An 18010-nucleotide genomic window follows, 5' to 3' on the forward strand; every position below is an offset into this window, starting at 1 on the left:
TACGGGGAAAATATTACGAGGGCAAAAATGCTGCCACCCCAGATGGGACTCGAACCCACAATCCCTGGCTTAGGAGGCCAATGCCTTATCCATTAGGCCACTGGGGCTTCTACAAGTAAGGCGCTCAAACAGCTTATTCAATTTTTTCCCCATTGATACGTCATCGTCGCTTAAATTTCTCTTTGCCCTATCCTAGTAAGCCATCCTTGTGCCAATATGAGGAGCGTGGCATGCTGGGAGTTGTAGTTTAGAGAACAAGATCCTGCGTTACAACTCAAAAGGCTTTACCCTCGAAACAGCGCCGACGCGACGAAGGGCGGGCGCGGGCGCGTTGTTTGCGTGCGCGTTCACGTGCGCAGTGCTCCGCGCCTGCGCCGAAGCGGGCATGCGACGTCGCGTCGCCGGCTGGTAAATAGGTCTGATCTCCAGGACTCGCCCTCTGAGTCTCTGCTCTGTGGAGTAGTCACCGGAAACAGCTGGGCCGCTTCCGGCATGGCGGCCCTCCCAGTTGAGCTTTGCTCTAGCCAGCCGTTAGGAGGCGTCCGCCGAGGTCAATTTCTGTTTCCGGTTGAAACTCTGAGGTCATTTCCGCCGAGTGAGTGGCGTGTTAGAAACCTGTACTCCTCTTGTGCTTTGAGTTGTAGGATTCGCGATAAATATGTAATTGGTAGTTACTTCATTAAGAATTAGAAATAACTTAGTTCCTTTTCTGGTTCTGTTTCTAGTTGTATAGCTTGGACGAGTCACATCTCTTTCTGCGGCTCAAGGACATTATCCCTTGCTTAAAGTCTCCCAGTGTTCTCCATTATCTCTAAGATGAAGTTAAGCCTACGTTAAGTTGACCTTGTATCTTAACCATTTGTCATCTTCTTCTCCAGATATTTGAACTCCGTCCCTTTCCTGCCACACCTTGAATGTGATTCGCTGTGCCTGAAGCATAACATTTGCCTTAATATTCCTGCTTCTCCTTGGGGCGTAGAAGTCAAGGCTATACTGCTCTGGGCCCTAGTGAACAATATGGCAAGGTTAAAGGCATTCACTCCATCTCTTCTGGTCTCCTGTTCCCTTTATCACTTACACCATATTGTTGCAGAAGGCTCAGACAGAGATGGGGCACCAGAGCTTTCCAGAAGCAAGTTTATTAAGCAGGCCAACAATGACTCAGCGGATTCACATCCCAAGGCTGAGCCCTGAGAACAAAAGGGGCTTTCCTTATATACCATTTAGAGCAGGTTACAGAAATGGGGGTGGGGGTTGGGTACAGCTTATCCCATACATGGTTAGGTACTATTTAATTGGCCATTTAACCTCTGGGGCAAGGTGACCCTTCTCTGTTCTCACCCCAAGTGCTATGTGACATTCCTCAAATCCGTTTTTATTTGTTTTACTGTTGCACTCATTATCTCTCATCTCTCTTCCCCCTCCCTGCCTTCCTGCCACATTCCCCAGTTTGATGCCCAGACCAACTTCTGGTCAGAGAGCATCATTTTGATCTAGGTTTATATTTTCACAGCATTATTACATGAGCAGCTGTCTTTTTTTCTATAGTGGTTTCCATAATGGTCCTGAAGGACTTTAGTTCCAGCGGGATTAAGCAGGGTAATATCAGGCATGCTCCTAAGACAAGGAATGTTGCCGCTATTAAGGTCTTGAACCTACCTAAGGTTGAGAACCAGCCCCCCAACAGGTCATTGGGACTCCCTCCCTTCTGGGTCTGCACAGGGACACGGGAAAGCTTCTTCATCTTGTTGGTAATCTCTTCAGTTACCTTTCCCGCATCATCAATCTGTAAACAGCAGTTACTCAGATTGAACTTTTCACATACCCTGCCCTCTGAGGCTAGCCAATAGTCCAAAGCCAAACAGTTTGGTAGATGGCATTGCATAGTTTAGTTGGTTGTTTGGCTAACATGTTAAAGGCATTTGCTGTTTCATTAGTTACAATCTCAACCACTGCCTGAAGCCAAATGATGCGGTTGAGCATGTAGATTGGTGTGTGATAGCCCCAGGAGCCATCCTCTGCCTATGTAGCGGGACCATAATATCGAATGATCCACTCTGGAAGCCATTCATCATCCATCCAGTCCCGTTTGTAGGGCATCTGGCTTTTTCCTGTTTACCCTTTCCTCATATATGGAGACTCCTAATTTTTCACCTTGTCTGATGAGGAGCAAGAAGAAGAAGGTCAGATTGTGCTCGGCAGACAGGATCCGAACCAGTCATTGGGAAGGATTGTGTAAACTCATTCCCCACAGATCCAATGTAATCCCTAAGGTGCCCGCCATTCTATGCCCCAGGTCAGATTATTCCAGGCTGTTGCAAGCTTGGGGACGTTAGTGAGTGAGGCTAGGGCTCCGAGTGATTGGGACCCCCCCCACCACCACTGAGTCTCCTGAGCAGATTCATTGTAAAAGCTTTGTCCCAAGCAGATCAAGTCCCCTACCCAGGTGGAGAATTGGCCTTTGGACAGGAGATACAGTAATTCCCAATAATAGAGGTTTTTAGGACCCAGATGTTCCCCACGTGGCTAGGGAGAGTGGTTTCCTTAAAGAGCTCCTGTGGGTTTAGTTCTCTTCTTTCCCATGGCCAATGGTCTCCCATATTCATTCCTCCACAAACATAACACAAAGATACATTTAGAGTTTGGGTTATGGACTCAGCTAGTGAGAGGAACAGGTTTTTGGTTTTAACTGAGATGGGAAACTCACTTTGCATCTCCTTGTAGAAGGAGTGAAAGACCTGGTATGAGGAGCTCTCATGGGTAATAGTAATTTGAGGTGCAGTAGAGTCCCGGGATCAAGCCCCTTTTCATTTATCGTTATACCAGTCTTATGTCCTGTTCCCAAATTGAGGGTTTAAGTATAGTAAAATTTATGGGGTTACAGTTGCCAAGGGATTAGAGGTTGCTACTCCTTTTTGAAGGAGGGCAGAGGGTTCTGCCTTTTGCCAGGTAGCCCATGAAACACAACTCAGAATGGGCAGTAGTTTTAGCTTGCATCATTACATGGCCAAGAGTTGTCTTCCTGGCAAATATGCTTTTCATTTGACATGTATGTTTTCTCCCTGGCCAGGCCTCCACAGGTGTTTTCAATACCCTGAGGTTGATAGATGGAGTTTTTAGCTATTATGGCACACACATCAAAGTATATAGATCCTGGCCTTTTGGGGTTGTAAACCTGTGTCTGGCTAATAAACTCCCCAGTGCTGGTGAAGCTTCAGACTTAAGCCATTGCTCACAAGAGCGACAGATGGGGTTAAAACAAATATGTTGACCACCATGAGGGCATACTGAGTAGGTGGTATGCTTGTGGGTGCGTGACCCAACAACTGTGCGTGCACAAGAATAGTAAGTATGGAAAACGAGAATTTTAGTAACAACACTTCCCACTCTGGTAGTGTGCATACATGAGTCACAGTCCAAGTCCTGGAAGTCCCCAGGTAGAGAGCTGACCAAGAGTAGCAAGAAGAAAGCACAGAAGGGACTCAGCCTCAAAGTAAGATGGATGACTCCTCAAGCTTCCCCTGTGTGTAGACTAGTCAGCTTCTGGAGTGACTAGAGCAGAGCCTCATTGTCTGTGGTCTCCTGTTTTCTCCTGGGAATCAGGGTCCTGCTGGGGAAGAGCATGGGCATTCCAGAGGGTGATCTTGCACAGTGAGGTTGGGTCAGGGATGCACTCCCACTTGAGGGAAGCTGGCTTCACTTGGCTGTGCTAGATCCAGGGAATGATCTCTGCTACCTTAACTGTGGGGGGGGTGGATAAAACAACAACAAAAGGGCCCCTCCAGGGGGGCTTTACTGGTTGAACATTTGATTACCCAGACAGCATCCCCTGGCTTATAAGGATGTGTGGGAGTTGTCAGGCTAACAAGGAGTCTCTCTCTCTTACCTAGTCATTGATTTTTTTTCTTTTTGGCAGTACTGGGACTTGAACTTAGGGCCTTCACCTTGAGCCACTCCACCAGCCCTGTTTTTGTGAAGGGTTTTTGGAGACAGGGTCTCATGGAACTATTTGCCTGGGCTGGCTTTGAACCGCAATCCTCCTGATCAGTGCCTCCTGAGTAACTATGATTACAGGTGTGAGCCACTGGTGCCCAGCTCCCAAGCATTGATTTTTGAGAGAGTTAACCCAAGGGTCTGCATCCGCTGTCTCAGGGTGAGGTCACCTATTTCCTTAAGGTCCCCTTGCAGGCCCTTGACTAAAGGGGGTGAGCACCCAAAGAGAATTTCAAAAGGGGGGGCACCCATCTGCCTGGTGGGGCTTGACCTAATCCTGAGCAAGGCTGTGGGCAATAACTGATCCCATGATAAATGAGTTTCCTGGCATAGTTTTCCCAATTGCAATTTTAGAGTTTTTTTCATGAACTCTGGGGGCAGTAAGCCGTGTGTAGCTTCCAAGTTATTCCTAAGCCCTTAGCCACCAACTGTACCACCTCAGCCACAAAAGCCAGCCCACTGTCCGATCCAATAGACACAGGTTTTCCAAACCGAGGGATGAGTTCCTTTAACAGGCACTTGGCCACTTCCTGGGCTTTCCCAGTCTGAGTGGGGAAGACTTCCACCCATCCTGAGAAGGTGCAGACAAACACCAGCAAATATTTACATCCTCTGGCCTGCAGCATCTCAATAAAGCCCAAATCAGGTTTTCAAAAGGAGTTCCTCCAGCACTTTGCACCTGGGGTGGTGCTCTTGTCCCTTGTTGGGGATTGTTTTTGGCACACAAACTGCACCTCTCACATACTGTCTTACTTATACCGGAAGTTTGGGGATATAAAATGCTGGGCCAAGGTGGTCTCAAGAGCTGTCTGCCCTGAGTGAGTTCCTTCATGGAACTGCTTGACAAATGTGGGAGCCAGAGACTCTGGAATTGCAATATGGCTGTTAGCAAATTTCTACCACCTGCCTGGCAGGAAACTTCTTCCTTCCATCTCAGACCAAGCCTGTTCTTGTGAAGTATACCATGGGTCTCATTCAGATAAGAGGCATGGGAACAAGGCAGCTGTCAGTGAGGCTAAGGTTTGTCCTTCTGTGAAGGCTGCTTACTTGACTTCCCTGTCAGCTTTTTGGTTTTCCTGAACAGCTGTCATCTCCCCCTTTTGCTGCCCTTAGCAGTGCATCACCACTACTCGCTTAGGGGCCCATACAGCTTCTAGCAATTCCAGGGTGGCTGGGTTTAGCATCTTAACAATCTCTAGTTGGATATGGGGGTTTTCACATTACATGCTTTGATGTATGACTATTCAGCAGTTGTTAGCCAATAATTTCTTTTATAGTCCATAAGAGTCAAAACAGAGTAGGGAACTCAGACTATGAGTTCTTGTCCCAAAGTAAGTTTGTCTGCTTCAGCCCCCAAGACAGCAGTAGCCGCGAGGATGGACAGGCAGGGCAGCCAGCCTCGGGAAACCACATCAAGTTGCTTTGATAAATAGAGCACTGGGCAGTGCCAGGAACCTAGCAGCTGGATCAAGACTCCTACAGCTGTCCCCAGTCTCTCCTGTACGTATAGGATGAAGGGCTTCATCACATCTGGCAAGCCTAGAGTAGGGGTGTTTGTGAGTGCCCTCTTAATTTCGTTAAAGGCCTTTTCTTGCTTCTCTCCCCACCGTGGGTTCCTGTTTTCCCCCCTTTGAGACTTCATAAAGGCGTCTTGCCAAGAAAAAGTAATTGGAGATCCAGATCCAGTAGAAACCTGCAGCCCCTAGTGATTCTCTAATCTGTCAATGGGTCTTGGGGGCCAGAATGAAACTGACAGCCTGTTTCCTCTCAGGGCCCAGTCTATGTTGTCCTTCTGACAGGTGAAACCCAAGGTATTTGATGGTATCCTGGCAAATCTGAGCTTTGTCAGGAAACCTTATATACTGCCTTCCACAAAAGGGTGAGAAGTAGGTAAGTTCCTTCCATACATCCTCCTGAGTTGGTCCAGCTGATAGAAGGTCATCTACACACCAGAGGAGCATGCAGCCATGCTGGTCAGCCAAGAAAGATTTTAGGTTGGACCCCTAAGTCCCAAAGATAGGGGGAGAGTTTTTGAAGCCTTTTGACAACTAAGTCCAAGCCATTTGTCCCTTCTCTCCAGTACTAGAAAATTCCCATTGGAAGGCAAAGATGGGTTGGCTCTGTGGGACCAGGCAGATGCAGAAAAATGTGTCCTTAAGGTCCAGGCAAGTAAAGAACTTTGCCTCAGCTGGTATAAGGCCCAAAAGCATGTACAGGTTTGGAACCACGGGGTGTAAAGTAACAGTTGCTGAGTTGACTGCATGGAGGTCCTGAACTGGCCTAAAGTCTTCAGTACCTGGTTTTTGGACAGGCAGTAAAGGAGTGTTCCAGGAAGACTGACAAGGCCAACGGATCCCATACTTTAGGAGTCTGTCAAGATGCTTTTGAATCCCAATTTGGGTCTTGTGAGGAATGTAGTATTGCCTCTGGCTAACAGGCATGGCTCTGGCTTTAATTTTACACCACCAGAGGTATGTTCCAAGCCAGTCCCAGAGAGTTGTCAGCCTGAACTCCTGGAATCTTAAAGGGAAGCTCAGGCAACTCAGGAATCTCTTTCTTTGGGGCATAGAGTCACCATTCCTCCACCTGTGCAACTGTGAGAGTTAGAATCTTGGCTTCAGACCCTCTCAGCTTTAAGACTGCTGTGTCATCAGAGTCAAAAGTTATCTGTGCCCTTAGTTTGCACAAGTCTGCCCTTAAGGCCACAGGGCAATCAGGAAGGTAAAGGGCTAGTAGACAAATGTCCGCCTTCCTCCTTGTATCTAACCATACTGGCCATAATATATTGGGCCCTGGACCTCTCTTAGGGGCATCTGCAGGGCAGTAGGTCCCAGGGGGAAAGGCTAGGCCTGTACTGGGACTGTTCAAATGTTCCTAGTTGGACCTAGCAGCTGGTCTCGCAGGGAGCTGTGAAGTGAGGACTGGTGGGCTCAGAGTGAGCATGAGGTTCATGGGGCCTGAGGAAGGTGGGGTTGTTGCAACCTCAAGGACTTCTGGGCTCAGACTTGTAGGCATATTTGCTACTGGGGCTTCCCCAGCTGATGCTGCTTCCCCTTCCAAAGGTGAAGGTGCAGAAAGTGGTGGCAAAGGTGGGTATAGCAGCATGTAAGGGGGCTGGTCCTCTGCTAACATGGGTTTCTCTGGATTTTTGCATTTTTCCCTGCACTTGGAAGCTGCTGCCACCCTACATGCTTCTTTTAGGTGGGGTTTTAGCCATGTGGGCTAACTGAGGACTGTGTCCTGCCAGCAATCAATATAAAGAAACTGATCTGGGTGTCCAAGATCCCCTACAACCACTTCAGAAACCCCATTTGACTATGACCTTATCTAATGACCCCTCTGAGGGCCATCCTATGCCAAAAGTAGGCCAGTCTATTTTCCAGAAGGTCCTAAGCTTGCCAGGAGTCAGCTTGACTCTGTAATCTCCATTATATCTCTTTTTAAAGTTCTTAAGCATGCACCCTAGGGGGTGTATTCTTACTCTGACCTTCTCCCATTCCTCTCATTACCAGATATCAAGACAGAGACAGAAACAGAAGGGATAAGGGTTGTGGAGAATAGGTAAGGGGTCTTCCTTTTCAGCACACAGGGGAAAACAAGTAACACCACTCACTTTTTCCTTCTCCAGCTGCTCCCCTCGCAAGGATGTAGGCACCTCTTAGGCATAAAGAGACCAGACTAGCACCCCAAATGGGCCATATACTATAGACTCTATGAGGATCACTATGAAACAGCAGATCAGGACTCTGCACTCGCTTTGCAGCTGGGCCTGTCTCAGACTCACACTTTCACATACTTTTACACAACACAGTACTTTCACCCTGCTCCCTGAACCTGAGAGACATGGTTTCACCCCCAGAGGGGATTACTCGGGTGTCTCTAGGAGTTGATCAGTCTTCCTTGCTGCCTAAGTCAGGCCTAAATTTGAACCTGGGTTCTTACCAGTCTGTTGAGTGGGGCTCCCAAGTTGGTTCCTGAGTCTTTCCGGGTTCCTTTGTGTGACCGAAACTCACCTTCTCAGTTCTCCAGGAGATAGGCTCCCACCCCTCAGATCAACACTGTCCAGTGGTGCCTGGCAGGGGTGGCCCTCCCAGCAGGCTGGGGACACTGAGATGGCAACAAGGAGGTGAAAACACCATCTCTGAGTCCCGGACACAAGCCTCCAGAAACGTTGCAGGAAGGCTCAGATGGAGGGATAGGGGCACCAAAACTTTTGGGAGGCATGCTTATTAAGCAGGTCGACAGCAACTCGGCAGATTTACATCCCAAGGCTGAGCCCTGAGATCAAAGGGGAATTACCTTATATACCATTTACAGCAGGTTACAGAAATGGGGGGTACAGCTTGTCCCATACATGGTCACATACTATTTCATTAGCCATTTTAACCTCTGGGGTGAGGTGATCCTTCTCTGGTCTCACCCCAAGTGCTATGTGATGTTCCTCAAATCCACTTTTTTTGTTTATTTCACTATTGCACTCTCTCTCATCATCTCTCTTCCCTGCCCTGCCTTCCTGCCACAATATGTCTGTTTCCTTCATCCAAATGGAAGACTTGTTCAGCTCCAGAAACTCTCTGCCTTAGCTGGAGGCTCCCAAGGGGACTGGAACCTTTTGGCCCTAGTGGCTGGCTATTGAGTAGGAACAACAACCTCAAATGGAGCCAAATGGTGCACTGATGAGTAAAGCAAGCTTGATGAGAAACCTGATGAACTGCAGAGTGCCTAGCCCATCTATCTCACCACTGCTCACCTTCATCAGTTGTGTCCATTTAGGAGAATAAACCCATCTTTGTCAGTACTGAAGCATAACTCAAGAGGTAGAGCATCTGCCTAGCAAACTCAAGGCCCTGAGTTCAAACTCCTGTACCACCAAAAAAAAGGCAAACAAAAACCCACAAAAAGCATTGATGGATGTGATGCAGTTGGAATCCTCATATGGTAGGTGGGTATGGGATAATAAAATAGATGATTTTTGTCCATGTTTATTGACCCAGCACTCCTAAAGGTCTTTAGAATTTTCTGAGTAATAAAGGTGGCAAGAGTGTCTTTTGTTCTAATAAGGTGACTCTTGGGAGGCCTTTTTTGGGGTGTTAGGGGTGACATTGGGGTTTGAAGGCAGGCTCGCAGTTGCTAGGCAGGCACTCTACTACTTGAGCTACTCCACCAGCCCTTGGTAGGTCTCAGGTTGGAGGCTGGTCATCAGAAAGACCAAACCTTGGTTAGAAGCTTGGAACTCTCAGCTCCATTCTACCACCTTTAAAGAGTGGAGAGGGATTGGGGATTGACTCAGTCACCAATGGCCAATGAACTAATCATGTCTGTGTATGTTTAAGTATACAGCTGGCACAAAAATCCTTAAGTGATGATATTTGGAGAGATTCTGGGCTGGTGAACACATTGAGGTTCGCAGGATTGCCTGTTCTATGTATTTCTTCCATTCAGCTGTTCTTGAGTTATAGTCTTTATAATAAACTAGTAATGTAAATTAATAACTTACCTGAGTTCTGTGAGTTCTTCTAGCAAATTATCCAATCTGGGGTAGCAAGAACCCCCAAAATTATAGTTGTATTGGGAGAAGAGTGAGTAACCTTGGGATCCAATACTTGTGGTTAACCTAGGTCTTGCAAAGCCAGTCCTATGGGACTAAGCCTTTAAATCTGTGTAATCTGATGCTAACTCTGGCTAGATAGTATCAGAATGAACTGAGTCGTAGGATGTCCAGTTGGTGTTAGGAAATTTGGAGAAAGGGTTGTTGTCAGGAAGGAAAAAAAAATAGTGCCCCTTCCCAATTTAGTGTAAGAAGCAATGGGAGTTTTCTTACACTAAATGTTCATTGTACAACCACTGTGGAAAACAGTATGGTGAGTCTTCAAAAAATTTAAAAATAGAACTGTGATATGATCCAGTAATCTCACTTCTGGGTATACAGATGAAATAATTGAAAGAAGAGTCTTAAACAGGTATTTGCACACCTGTATTCATACCAGTGTTGTTCACAATATCCAAGAAGTGAGAGAAACCTACACATCCATCAACAGATAGATGGATGATGTGGTGTACACATACTGTGGGATATTATTCAGCACTAAAAAAGGAATCCTATCACATGCTACGACATGGATGAACCTTGAAAACATTATGCTAATTGAGACAGACCAGTCACAAAAGGACAGGTACTGTATGTTTCCTTTTATATGAAGTAACAAGCATAGTCAAATTCATAGACACCAAAAGTAGAATGGTGGTTACCAGAGGCTGGGGAGAAGGCAGCAAAGAGGAGTTGTTTAATGCATGTAGAGTTTTAGTTCTTCAAGATGAAAAGGTTCTGGAGATATTTCGAACATGTAAATAAAATCAATATTTAAAAATGGTTAGTAAATTTTATATTTATATATCTTATGTTTGTAGGTTTTTTTTAAACCACAATAAATAAGTTTAAAAGTTCTCTGACACTTTTTTCTTTTTGGTGTTATTGAGGTTTAAACTCAGGGCCTTCTGGACTTGCAGAATGGTTCAAGTGGTAGAGTGCCTACCTAGCAAGCATGAAGCCCTGAGCTCAAACCCCAGTACCACCAAAAACAAAAACAAACTCAGGCCCTTGTGCTTGCTAGGCAGACACTCTACCACTTGAGCCATGCCCCCAGACCTTTTTGCTTTAGCTAGTTTTCCAAATAGGGTCTTGCTTCTTTTTTTTTCTTTTTGGTGGTACTGGGGTTTGAACTCAGGGTGTCATGCTTTCTAGGCAGGTTGTCTACCACCCTTTTTTATGTTGGATATTATTTATAAGCTAGGGTCTCCTGAATTATTTGGCTGGGCTGGCTTTGAACTCCAATCTTCCTGATCTCTGCCTCCTGAGTAGCTAGGATTACAGGTGTGAGCCACTGATGTCCTGCAGGTCTTGCTTTTATATCTGGGCCTGCCTGGACCAATATCCTATTCACACTTCCACATAGCTGAAATGATAGTCATACCCCAGTATGCCCAGCTTATTGGTTGAGATTATCTCTGGGACTTCCTCACCCCCACCGCCACCAAGGCCTGGCCTTGAATCTCCCAATTACCACCTTCCAAGTAGCTAGGATTACAGGTGTAAGCTACCAATCCTGGCTTAAAATTTTTTTTTTAAGAATAAAAGCGATCTTATTTAAAGGATGCTAGATTCGCGTCTACATTTTCTGCTGAGACTGGAGACCATGCTTGGAAGTTACATAGCCAGGAACTTCACATAAAATCCTGCCATGAATCTGGTCTAGTTAAACTTTATCTCTAGGCACAGTTAATGCACTTGAAATGCTGACACAGTGCCCCTGGCAGGCACCCTGCTATAGAAATGCTGCTGGAGCTGCCTTCTCTGCTTCTACTTATGTCAGAATAAATTTAAGTCATCACCCAAGAGTTACTCTGATGGGTGCTTTGAATTAGCCTATCCTGGGTCATGTGCCCAGGTCTTGGCTTCAGGGGAAACTGGGAAAGTGTTTTATCATTCAGTAGATTTTATTGAGCACTGCTATGCTATGAGTCAGGCCCTCATCTAGGTGCTAGGATAACAAAAGCAAGCAGAGTAGGTAAAACTGCCTGTACTCAGGAAGCTTTCATTTTAGAGCAGGGGATATAGTTACCAATCAGATAAGCAAGTGGAACCTAAAGCTTTTCAATGGTGAGTTGTGTTATGGAGAAAAGTGAAGCAGGTGTTGGCGATTTGGACCCGCGGCTTGCAAGCTGTTCAGGAAGGCCTTTACTGGTACGGTCACTTTTGAGCAGCCAGCCAAAGGGTGCACAGGGATTGGGCATTTTCAGCTGTGTGTGGGCATATGTTGGGGGAGGGAAATGGCCATATTTTCAACTAGAGAGACGCTGTCTGTGTCCCCAGCCAGTGTGAGACCGTGTTGCTGTCCTTCAGTTCTGGGTGAGGGCAAAGGAGGGCTTCTGAGACAAAAGCCTTTTTGGTTTTGTTTGTTTGTTTGTTTGTTTTTCAGTAAAACTGAGGGGGAATGGACCCCTAGGACTCCATCTTTTTTCTGTGCAGCAGTAGGAACTGGCTTTCTGAGCATGCATACAGGAATCTAGGGAGAAGGGATGAGAAAGTGTCAGGTCTAATGAAAGCCAGTGTAGACGAGAGTACACATGTGTGTACGCACCTGCTTCCATGAACTGTGAGGCTGTCTGAACATGTATACCCTAAGGCAGAGATTTCTAGACAGTGCTGACTATGTACCCACTAACAGTAAAAACCTTGAGCCCCCCCTGTAGGTCTTGCATTTATTTTTAATTACATGCATGTACCATGGAACCCATGTGGCATGTACATTATAAAGCATGCACAGAACTGATGTTTTTTTTTAAACAAAACAATATTTTGAAAATATTTTTATTTACTAATAGTAAAAAGTCCTAATGTTTGTCAGTGAAGAAAAATTGTATATTTTATTGAAAACAATGTAATTCAATATGTTTCATTATTTTGAAAAAAATCTTTGTTTAGCACATTTCAGGAAACAAAAATCACATAGTGATAAACATTTCTAAACATCCATGTTCAAATTTCTCTCCATAGTGTAAGTTTCTTTTAAAATGGCAGTTTATGTCTCATGAATAGCTTTAAAAATCACTTTTAACTTAAAGAGACCCATTAAGTATGTTCATTTCCCACCCCCCTCCGCACCCCAAAATATCAGCTAATGCAAAACTGTGTTAGGCCTCTAAGGCAGGAAGCTGAGCGCGGGGTGTTAGGCGCCATGGTGCTGTCAGCAGGGCTGGGGGAACGAAGGGAGGTTTGCAGCCACATAAGAGGTTGGTTGTTGCTGACACCCAGTGCAGAAAAATTCAGGAACCCTCTGTATTTGTTCTCAATGACCCCAGTGTTCTGAGGTGGGGCGGATAGATGGCGTGGAGGCTACTGAAAAACTTAGTCTCCCACAGCCTCCACACTCTCTAGGTGATGACAGAGAACAACTTTTTCCTCCTACTTAGGAGATCTTGCATGAGGACACTGGCAGAAAGAAACCACATTCAGAACCTTGAAGGCAAGGGAGTTTGGGAAATGTAGTTTCTATGGCTCAAGTCCCTGTAATGCAGAGTACCTATAAGGAAGTGGGAATTAAGGCTGGTTGCCAAAAATCACACAGCAGCACACTCCTGAAAGTTTTCTGATATCAAAGGAAAGGCTGACAAATGAGCAATGCTTGTCTGTTTTGTGAAAGAAAGCTAGGTAATTAATCATAACCTTTGACAACTCGTACATGAGAATTTCATTGCTACCTCCTGTTACATAGTAGTTCCTGCCATTTAAAGGTCTTACTTTTAATCAAATCACCTCCACTGATAACATCCTGTAGCATTTAAACTGCAGAACGTTATGATACTCAGAAGAAAATGCGACTATTAACAAGCAGGTAGACACAAGCAATTCCTTGTCACCACTTGGCCACCTCTTCCCATGGCTCCTTGCCAACTTCTTGCGGGACTTCTTGTCTCCTGCTGGAAACAGGTTGGTTCGCACAGCTTTTCCAGGAAATGCCAGACAATCTTTGGTTTAAAAAAAAAAAAAGTTCAGTCCTTGTAACAGTAAAATGCCAACTTCATCCGATGAGACATCCCCCCATGGCTAGCTGGGAAGGTTGGAGCGCACAGCCAGCTTGCCCTGCCCCTCTCCCCAAATGCAGCCTTTACTGAACAAGCTAAGTACAAACACGAAGCTAAGGTACACATAGAAAGCACCTTTGATTTCTCACCAGTGCTCCTAATGATGGATACTTCTAGGCCTGGATGAAAGTTGTGGTCTTTCCACTCTTTTGGTAACATGCAGGTTAAGAGTCTTACGATTTTTATTCTTATCATTACTTTACCCTCATTTAGGTATCCTCTAGTCTCATCCAGTGTCATATCACAACTTCAAATGTCATTTAATTTAAAACTTCTCCCCTCTTCTGGTCGGGAGTTCTGTGGCAGAAGGGTCACAGTTAGCATCATTTCATTTCTTATACTTCCTCCTCTCTACTTGCTGTAGTCCTGGGCCAAGGACACAGAGGCCAGGTCTCCCTGAGTTGGGTCCTGGGTGAGGGTCAGTGGGAGTGGCAGACCCTAAAGCTTGCTTCTTTTCTCCTATTGCTCTTTCATGGCTTCTGAAGCTTCTCCTTCATCGGGGATCTCTGCTCTGCTGTTCCCTGGAGGCCAGGCCCTCTGCAGTATACACTAGGATTTCTGCCCCAGTTCTTTAGTATTTTCTAGCAGTCCTCCTCCCCTCCACTGGGGGGCCATCCCATCTCTCTGATTGTTTCCTGTGGCTGGATTTTTTTTCTTTTTTTGCAATGCTGAGAATTGAATGCAGGGCCTGTGTATTCCTTCTTAAAATGGCCTCCCTTCCTTGAGAACCAACCAGGCCCATGGGGACTCTGGGAGAGCAGGTCATCCTGCAGCCATGTCCTCTGTCTTCTCAAGGAGTGAACCACCTATAGTGATCTGTAGACTGTTCAGGGGTGAGTCAGATACCAGTCTCCAAGTCCCTCAGACTCTGCAAGATGTGCTATTCTGTTGAGAGGAAATGGTGGGAGGTGATGAGGAGATACCCTCTCCCCTTTTCTCCTTGGAGAGAAGGGAAACAGCCAGCATACAGACAGCGCTTCCAAAGAAATCCTCTCCCATCCTCTGGTGCAGCCTGGAGGTAGACACCGCTGATCCTTCCCAACATGGAGCTAAAGTGCACAGGTGAGCTAGCTCCTCCTCCCTTAGAATGCGGAAGAATTTGGCACCTACTGTTTTGTTCTCAGCCTTTGGGGTCTCTGGTGAAACTGACACAGAAAGAGTCCTATTTTAGTAAGCGAAGTCACCATGGTTAATCTCTCTTCCTCACGGAATGAATACCTGCTCTCGCACCACAGATGACACACGACAGTTTGCCTTATGGACCGGGCTGCGTGAAGATAGTTAGACATGTAACTATTAAATATTTACATATTACTCTTATAGAAACATGCTTATTTTAATGTAAACTATAGGACGCTTGTTTTTTTGACATTATGGACAATTAGATGTTCAACCTAGAACACGTTAAGTGTTGGTTAAAATGTTAACAAACACACAAAAACACAAAGAAAGCATGACTGAGCTGAGGAAGGAGGCCAGAACACCACAGGTCAGAGATCAGGTGGAGAAGAAGGGGTAAAAGACTACTCCTGCAGCTTTGTGGCATTTGCACTGAGGGGATATGCTGATTCCTGGGGGCCTGGAGTCTGTTTTTAATTTGCCTCAGGCAGTCAAAAGGACAGAAAGCCTCAGCCTACCATAGTAGGAGGTCAAATCATAGATTCTCTTTTTTTTTTTTTTGGCGGTACTAGGGTTTGAACTCAGGGTTTCAGGTTTGGTAGGCAGGCATTCTACCACTTGAGCCACTCAGCAGCCCTTTTTTGTGTTGGGTATTTTCAAGATAGGGTCTCTTGAACTGTCTACCCAGCCTGGCTTAGAACTGTGATCCTCCTGATCTCTGCCTCCAGAGTAGCTAGGATTACAGGTGTGAGCCACTGGCACCCTGCAGATCATAAATCTTGCCTAATACTGGAGATGAGGGGAGGCAGTTGTGACCTCGTTGCTGGACATTAAACAAAACTATCCCTGACCTTGCAAAGAAGAGATTTTTTTCTGTCTGGATTGCAGCTTTGGGTAGGTGGCAGGGTAGGTATTCTCCTACAGGAGTTTTGGTTTTTGGTTTTGTTTTTTTTTTTTTTTTGCCCAAGGCTGGCTTTGAACCATGATCCTCCTGACTTCTGCTCCTGAGGAGCTAGGATTATAGGCATGGGCCACCAGCACCCCAGCCCTAAAAGAATTCTTAATCTACAAAGTAAACCACTCATGTACATTTATGGTCAAAATTCTTTCCTGTGGTTCCAAAACCCAAAGTTGAAATTTTGGTTTGAAGTGGTTTTGGGTTGGAACTGTCCCTTCTAGAGCCTGGAAGAAGCAAACTCAGATGCTCTTTAAAAGAACATGCTTTAAATCCACACCTCAAAGGATGCCCATAGCTAAAATTCCAAGATATAAGGATATGTAATAAAAATCAACCACTCACAGAAACACAGCACTGTGAACCAGTGAGTATGAAACAACACACTGCAGAGTCACACACACAGTATAATTCGAGATCTGATTGTAATGCCTGGGACTTTGCCCCGAGAAAAGTCACTGGTGTTCCCAACCCACTTACCAAGTAAGCTGGGGCCTGGACCCTGGCATCACCCCTTAGTAGATACCACCTAAGAAAGCTGATAAACCCAGGGAAAAACAGGTGCATAGATTAAAAGAACCAGGTATATGATGAGCACAATCACAGTAAGAGACAACAAACTGAACAAACTGTACTAACACACCCAGATGGAACAAGACAGATGAAGAATCTAAAATAAGCACAGAAAATCCACAGGGAGATAAGAGGATAATAACAAGAAACGGAGTTACACACGACCAAATGAAAATACCAGGTATGAAACTGGTAAGAGCTCCAAACCCAACAGACTGAGTAAGAACAAGAGCCGAAAAAATGAATCGTGTCCTGGGTCAGCTGAGAGGGTTCTGGGATGAACGCAATGGAAAACATGGGAGAACATTTAAGATATGTGGAACAGAAGTATTAATATTTGTACAACACAAGTCTCAGAGGGAAGATAGATACAGGAAAGAGAACATTTAAGTCATTAGTGAAAATATTTAAAATTAAAGATAAAAAAGACTCCAAAGGTCTCATGGAGCATCAAAAGATTCCATAAGGAAAAAGCTAAAGTTGGACACATTACAGTGAAACTTAAGAACATCAAAGACAAAAGAATAAGAACTAGAACTAGAATGATGCTATTCTTCCTTACAGAAAGACAGGAGACCAAAAAAAAAAAAAAAAACCCCAAAACAATGAAATTACACTTTTGTTGTTGTTGCTGGTGGTATTAGGATTTGAACTCAGGGCCTCGAACTTGCTAGGTAGGCACTCCATCACTTGAACCACTCCTCCAGCTCTGAAATCATACTTATAAGTCATAAAGGAAAAGAGTAATTATATCCAGCTAAACTATTACTTAAATGTGAGAAAGTAAAGATAAAACTTTCCAACATATCAAGCCTTAAAAAGTTTATGGCACAAAAAAACCTATCTGGAAACTCTCCTGGAATAAGTAATTTTATACTAATAAATTAAGAACATACTAAATACTTAATAGCACATAAAACCATTAACACTGTTAGTTAATAGGGAAATATAAATCAAAAGGATAATCACATAAGACTTTATATCTACAAAGATAGGACAGATATAATTTAAGAAATGGAAAATAAGTGCTGGTGAGGATGTAGAGAAATTGAAACACCTAAGCATCATAGTGGGATGTAAAATGTTCAGTTACTGTGGAAACAAAAAGTTGTGGTTCCTTAAAAAAATTGAACATTGTTGGTTGGGCACCAGTGACTCACGCCTGTAATCCTAGCTACTCAGGAGGCAGAGATCAGGAGGATCATAGTTCGAAGCCAGCCTGGGCAAATAGTTTGCAAGACTGTATCTCAAAAAAAACCACCACAAAATAGGGCTGGTGGAGTGGCTCAAGGTGTAGGCCCCGAGTTCAAGCCCCGGTACTGCAAAAAATTAAAAAATAAATAAATAAAATAAGTAAATAGGTAGACTGGTGATATGGCTTAGTGGTATGAGTGCTTAAGTTGCATTCCTGAGGCCATGGGTTCCACCCCTAGTACTGCATAAAACAAAACAAACCCAAAACAAAACACAACTGGCAAGCAGTGTGGTTACACCTACCTGTATATACTTCCAGCACTGAGGAGGCTGAGGCAGAATCCCTTAAATCCAGGAGTTTGAGACCAGCCTGGGCAATATAGGGGGACTCTATTTTGTTTTAAAAAGGCCAGGCCTGGTGGTGTAAAGCCATAATTCCAGTATGAAGATCTAGAGTTCCAAGACTAGCTTAGGGTATATGGCAAGACCCTATCCCAAAAAACCAAAAGGTTGGCCAGGTGCCAGTAGCTCACA

The 18010-nt window shown here is 45.0% G+C and overlaps 1 long non-coding RNA gene and 1 other non-coding gene across 2 annotated transcripts; both read right to left on the reverse strand.

Annotated features, from left to right (window-relative positions):
- Positions 1 to 34: 34 nt before the first annotated feature.
- On the reverse strand, positions 35 to 107 carry Trnar-ccu (transfer RNA arginine (anticodon CCU)). The gene has a single exon. It is a non-coding gene; the product is annotated as a tRNA-Arg (tRNA).
- Positions 108 to 12390: 12283 nt separating this feature from the next.
- LOC141419404 (uncharacterized) lies at positions 12391 to 17126 on the reverse strand. The gene is made up of 2 exons (XR_012444168.1): positions 13725 to 17126; positions 12391 to 13518 (listed from the first exon to the last, which is right to left on the reverse strand). It is a non-coding gene; the product is annotated as an uncharacterized lncRNA (long non-coding RNA).
- Positions 17127 to 18010: the final 884 nt, after the last annotated feature.

This window comes from Castor canadensis, chromosome 2 (genome assembly GCF_047511655.1).
Source record: "Castor canadensis chromosome 2, mCasCan1.hap1v2, whole genome shotgun sequence".
Lineage (NCBI taxonomy): Eukaryota > Metazoa > Chordata > Mammalia > Rodentia > Castoridae > Castor > Castor canadensis.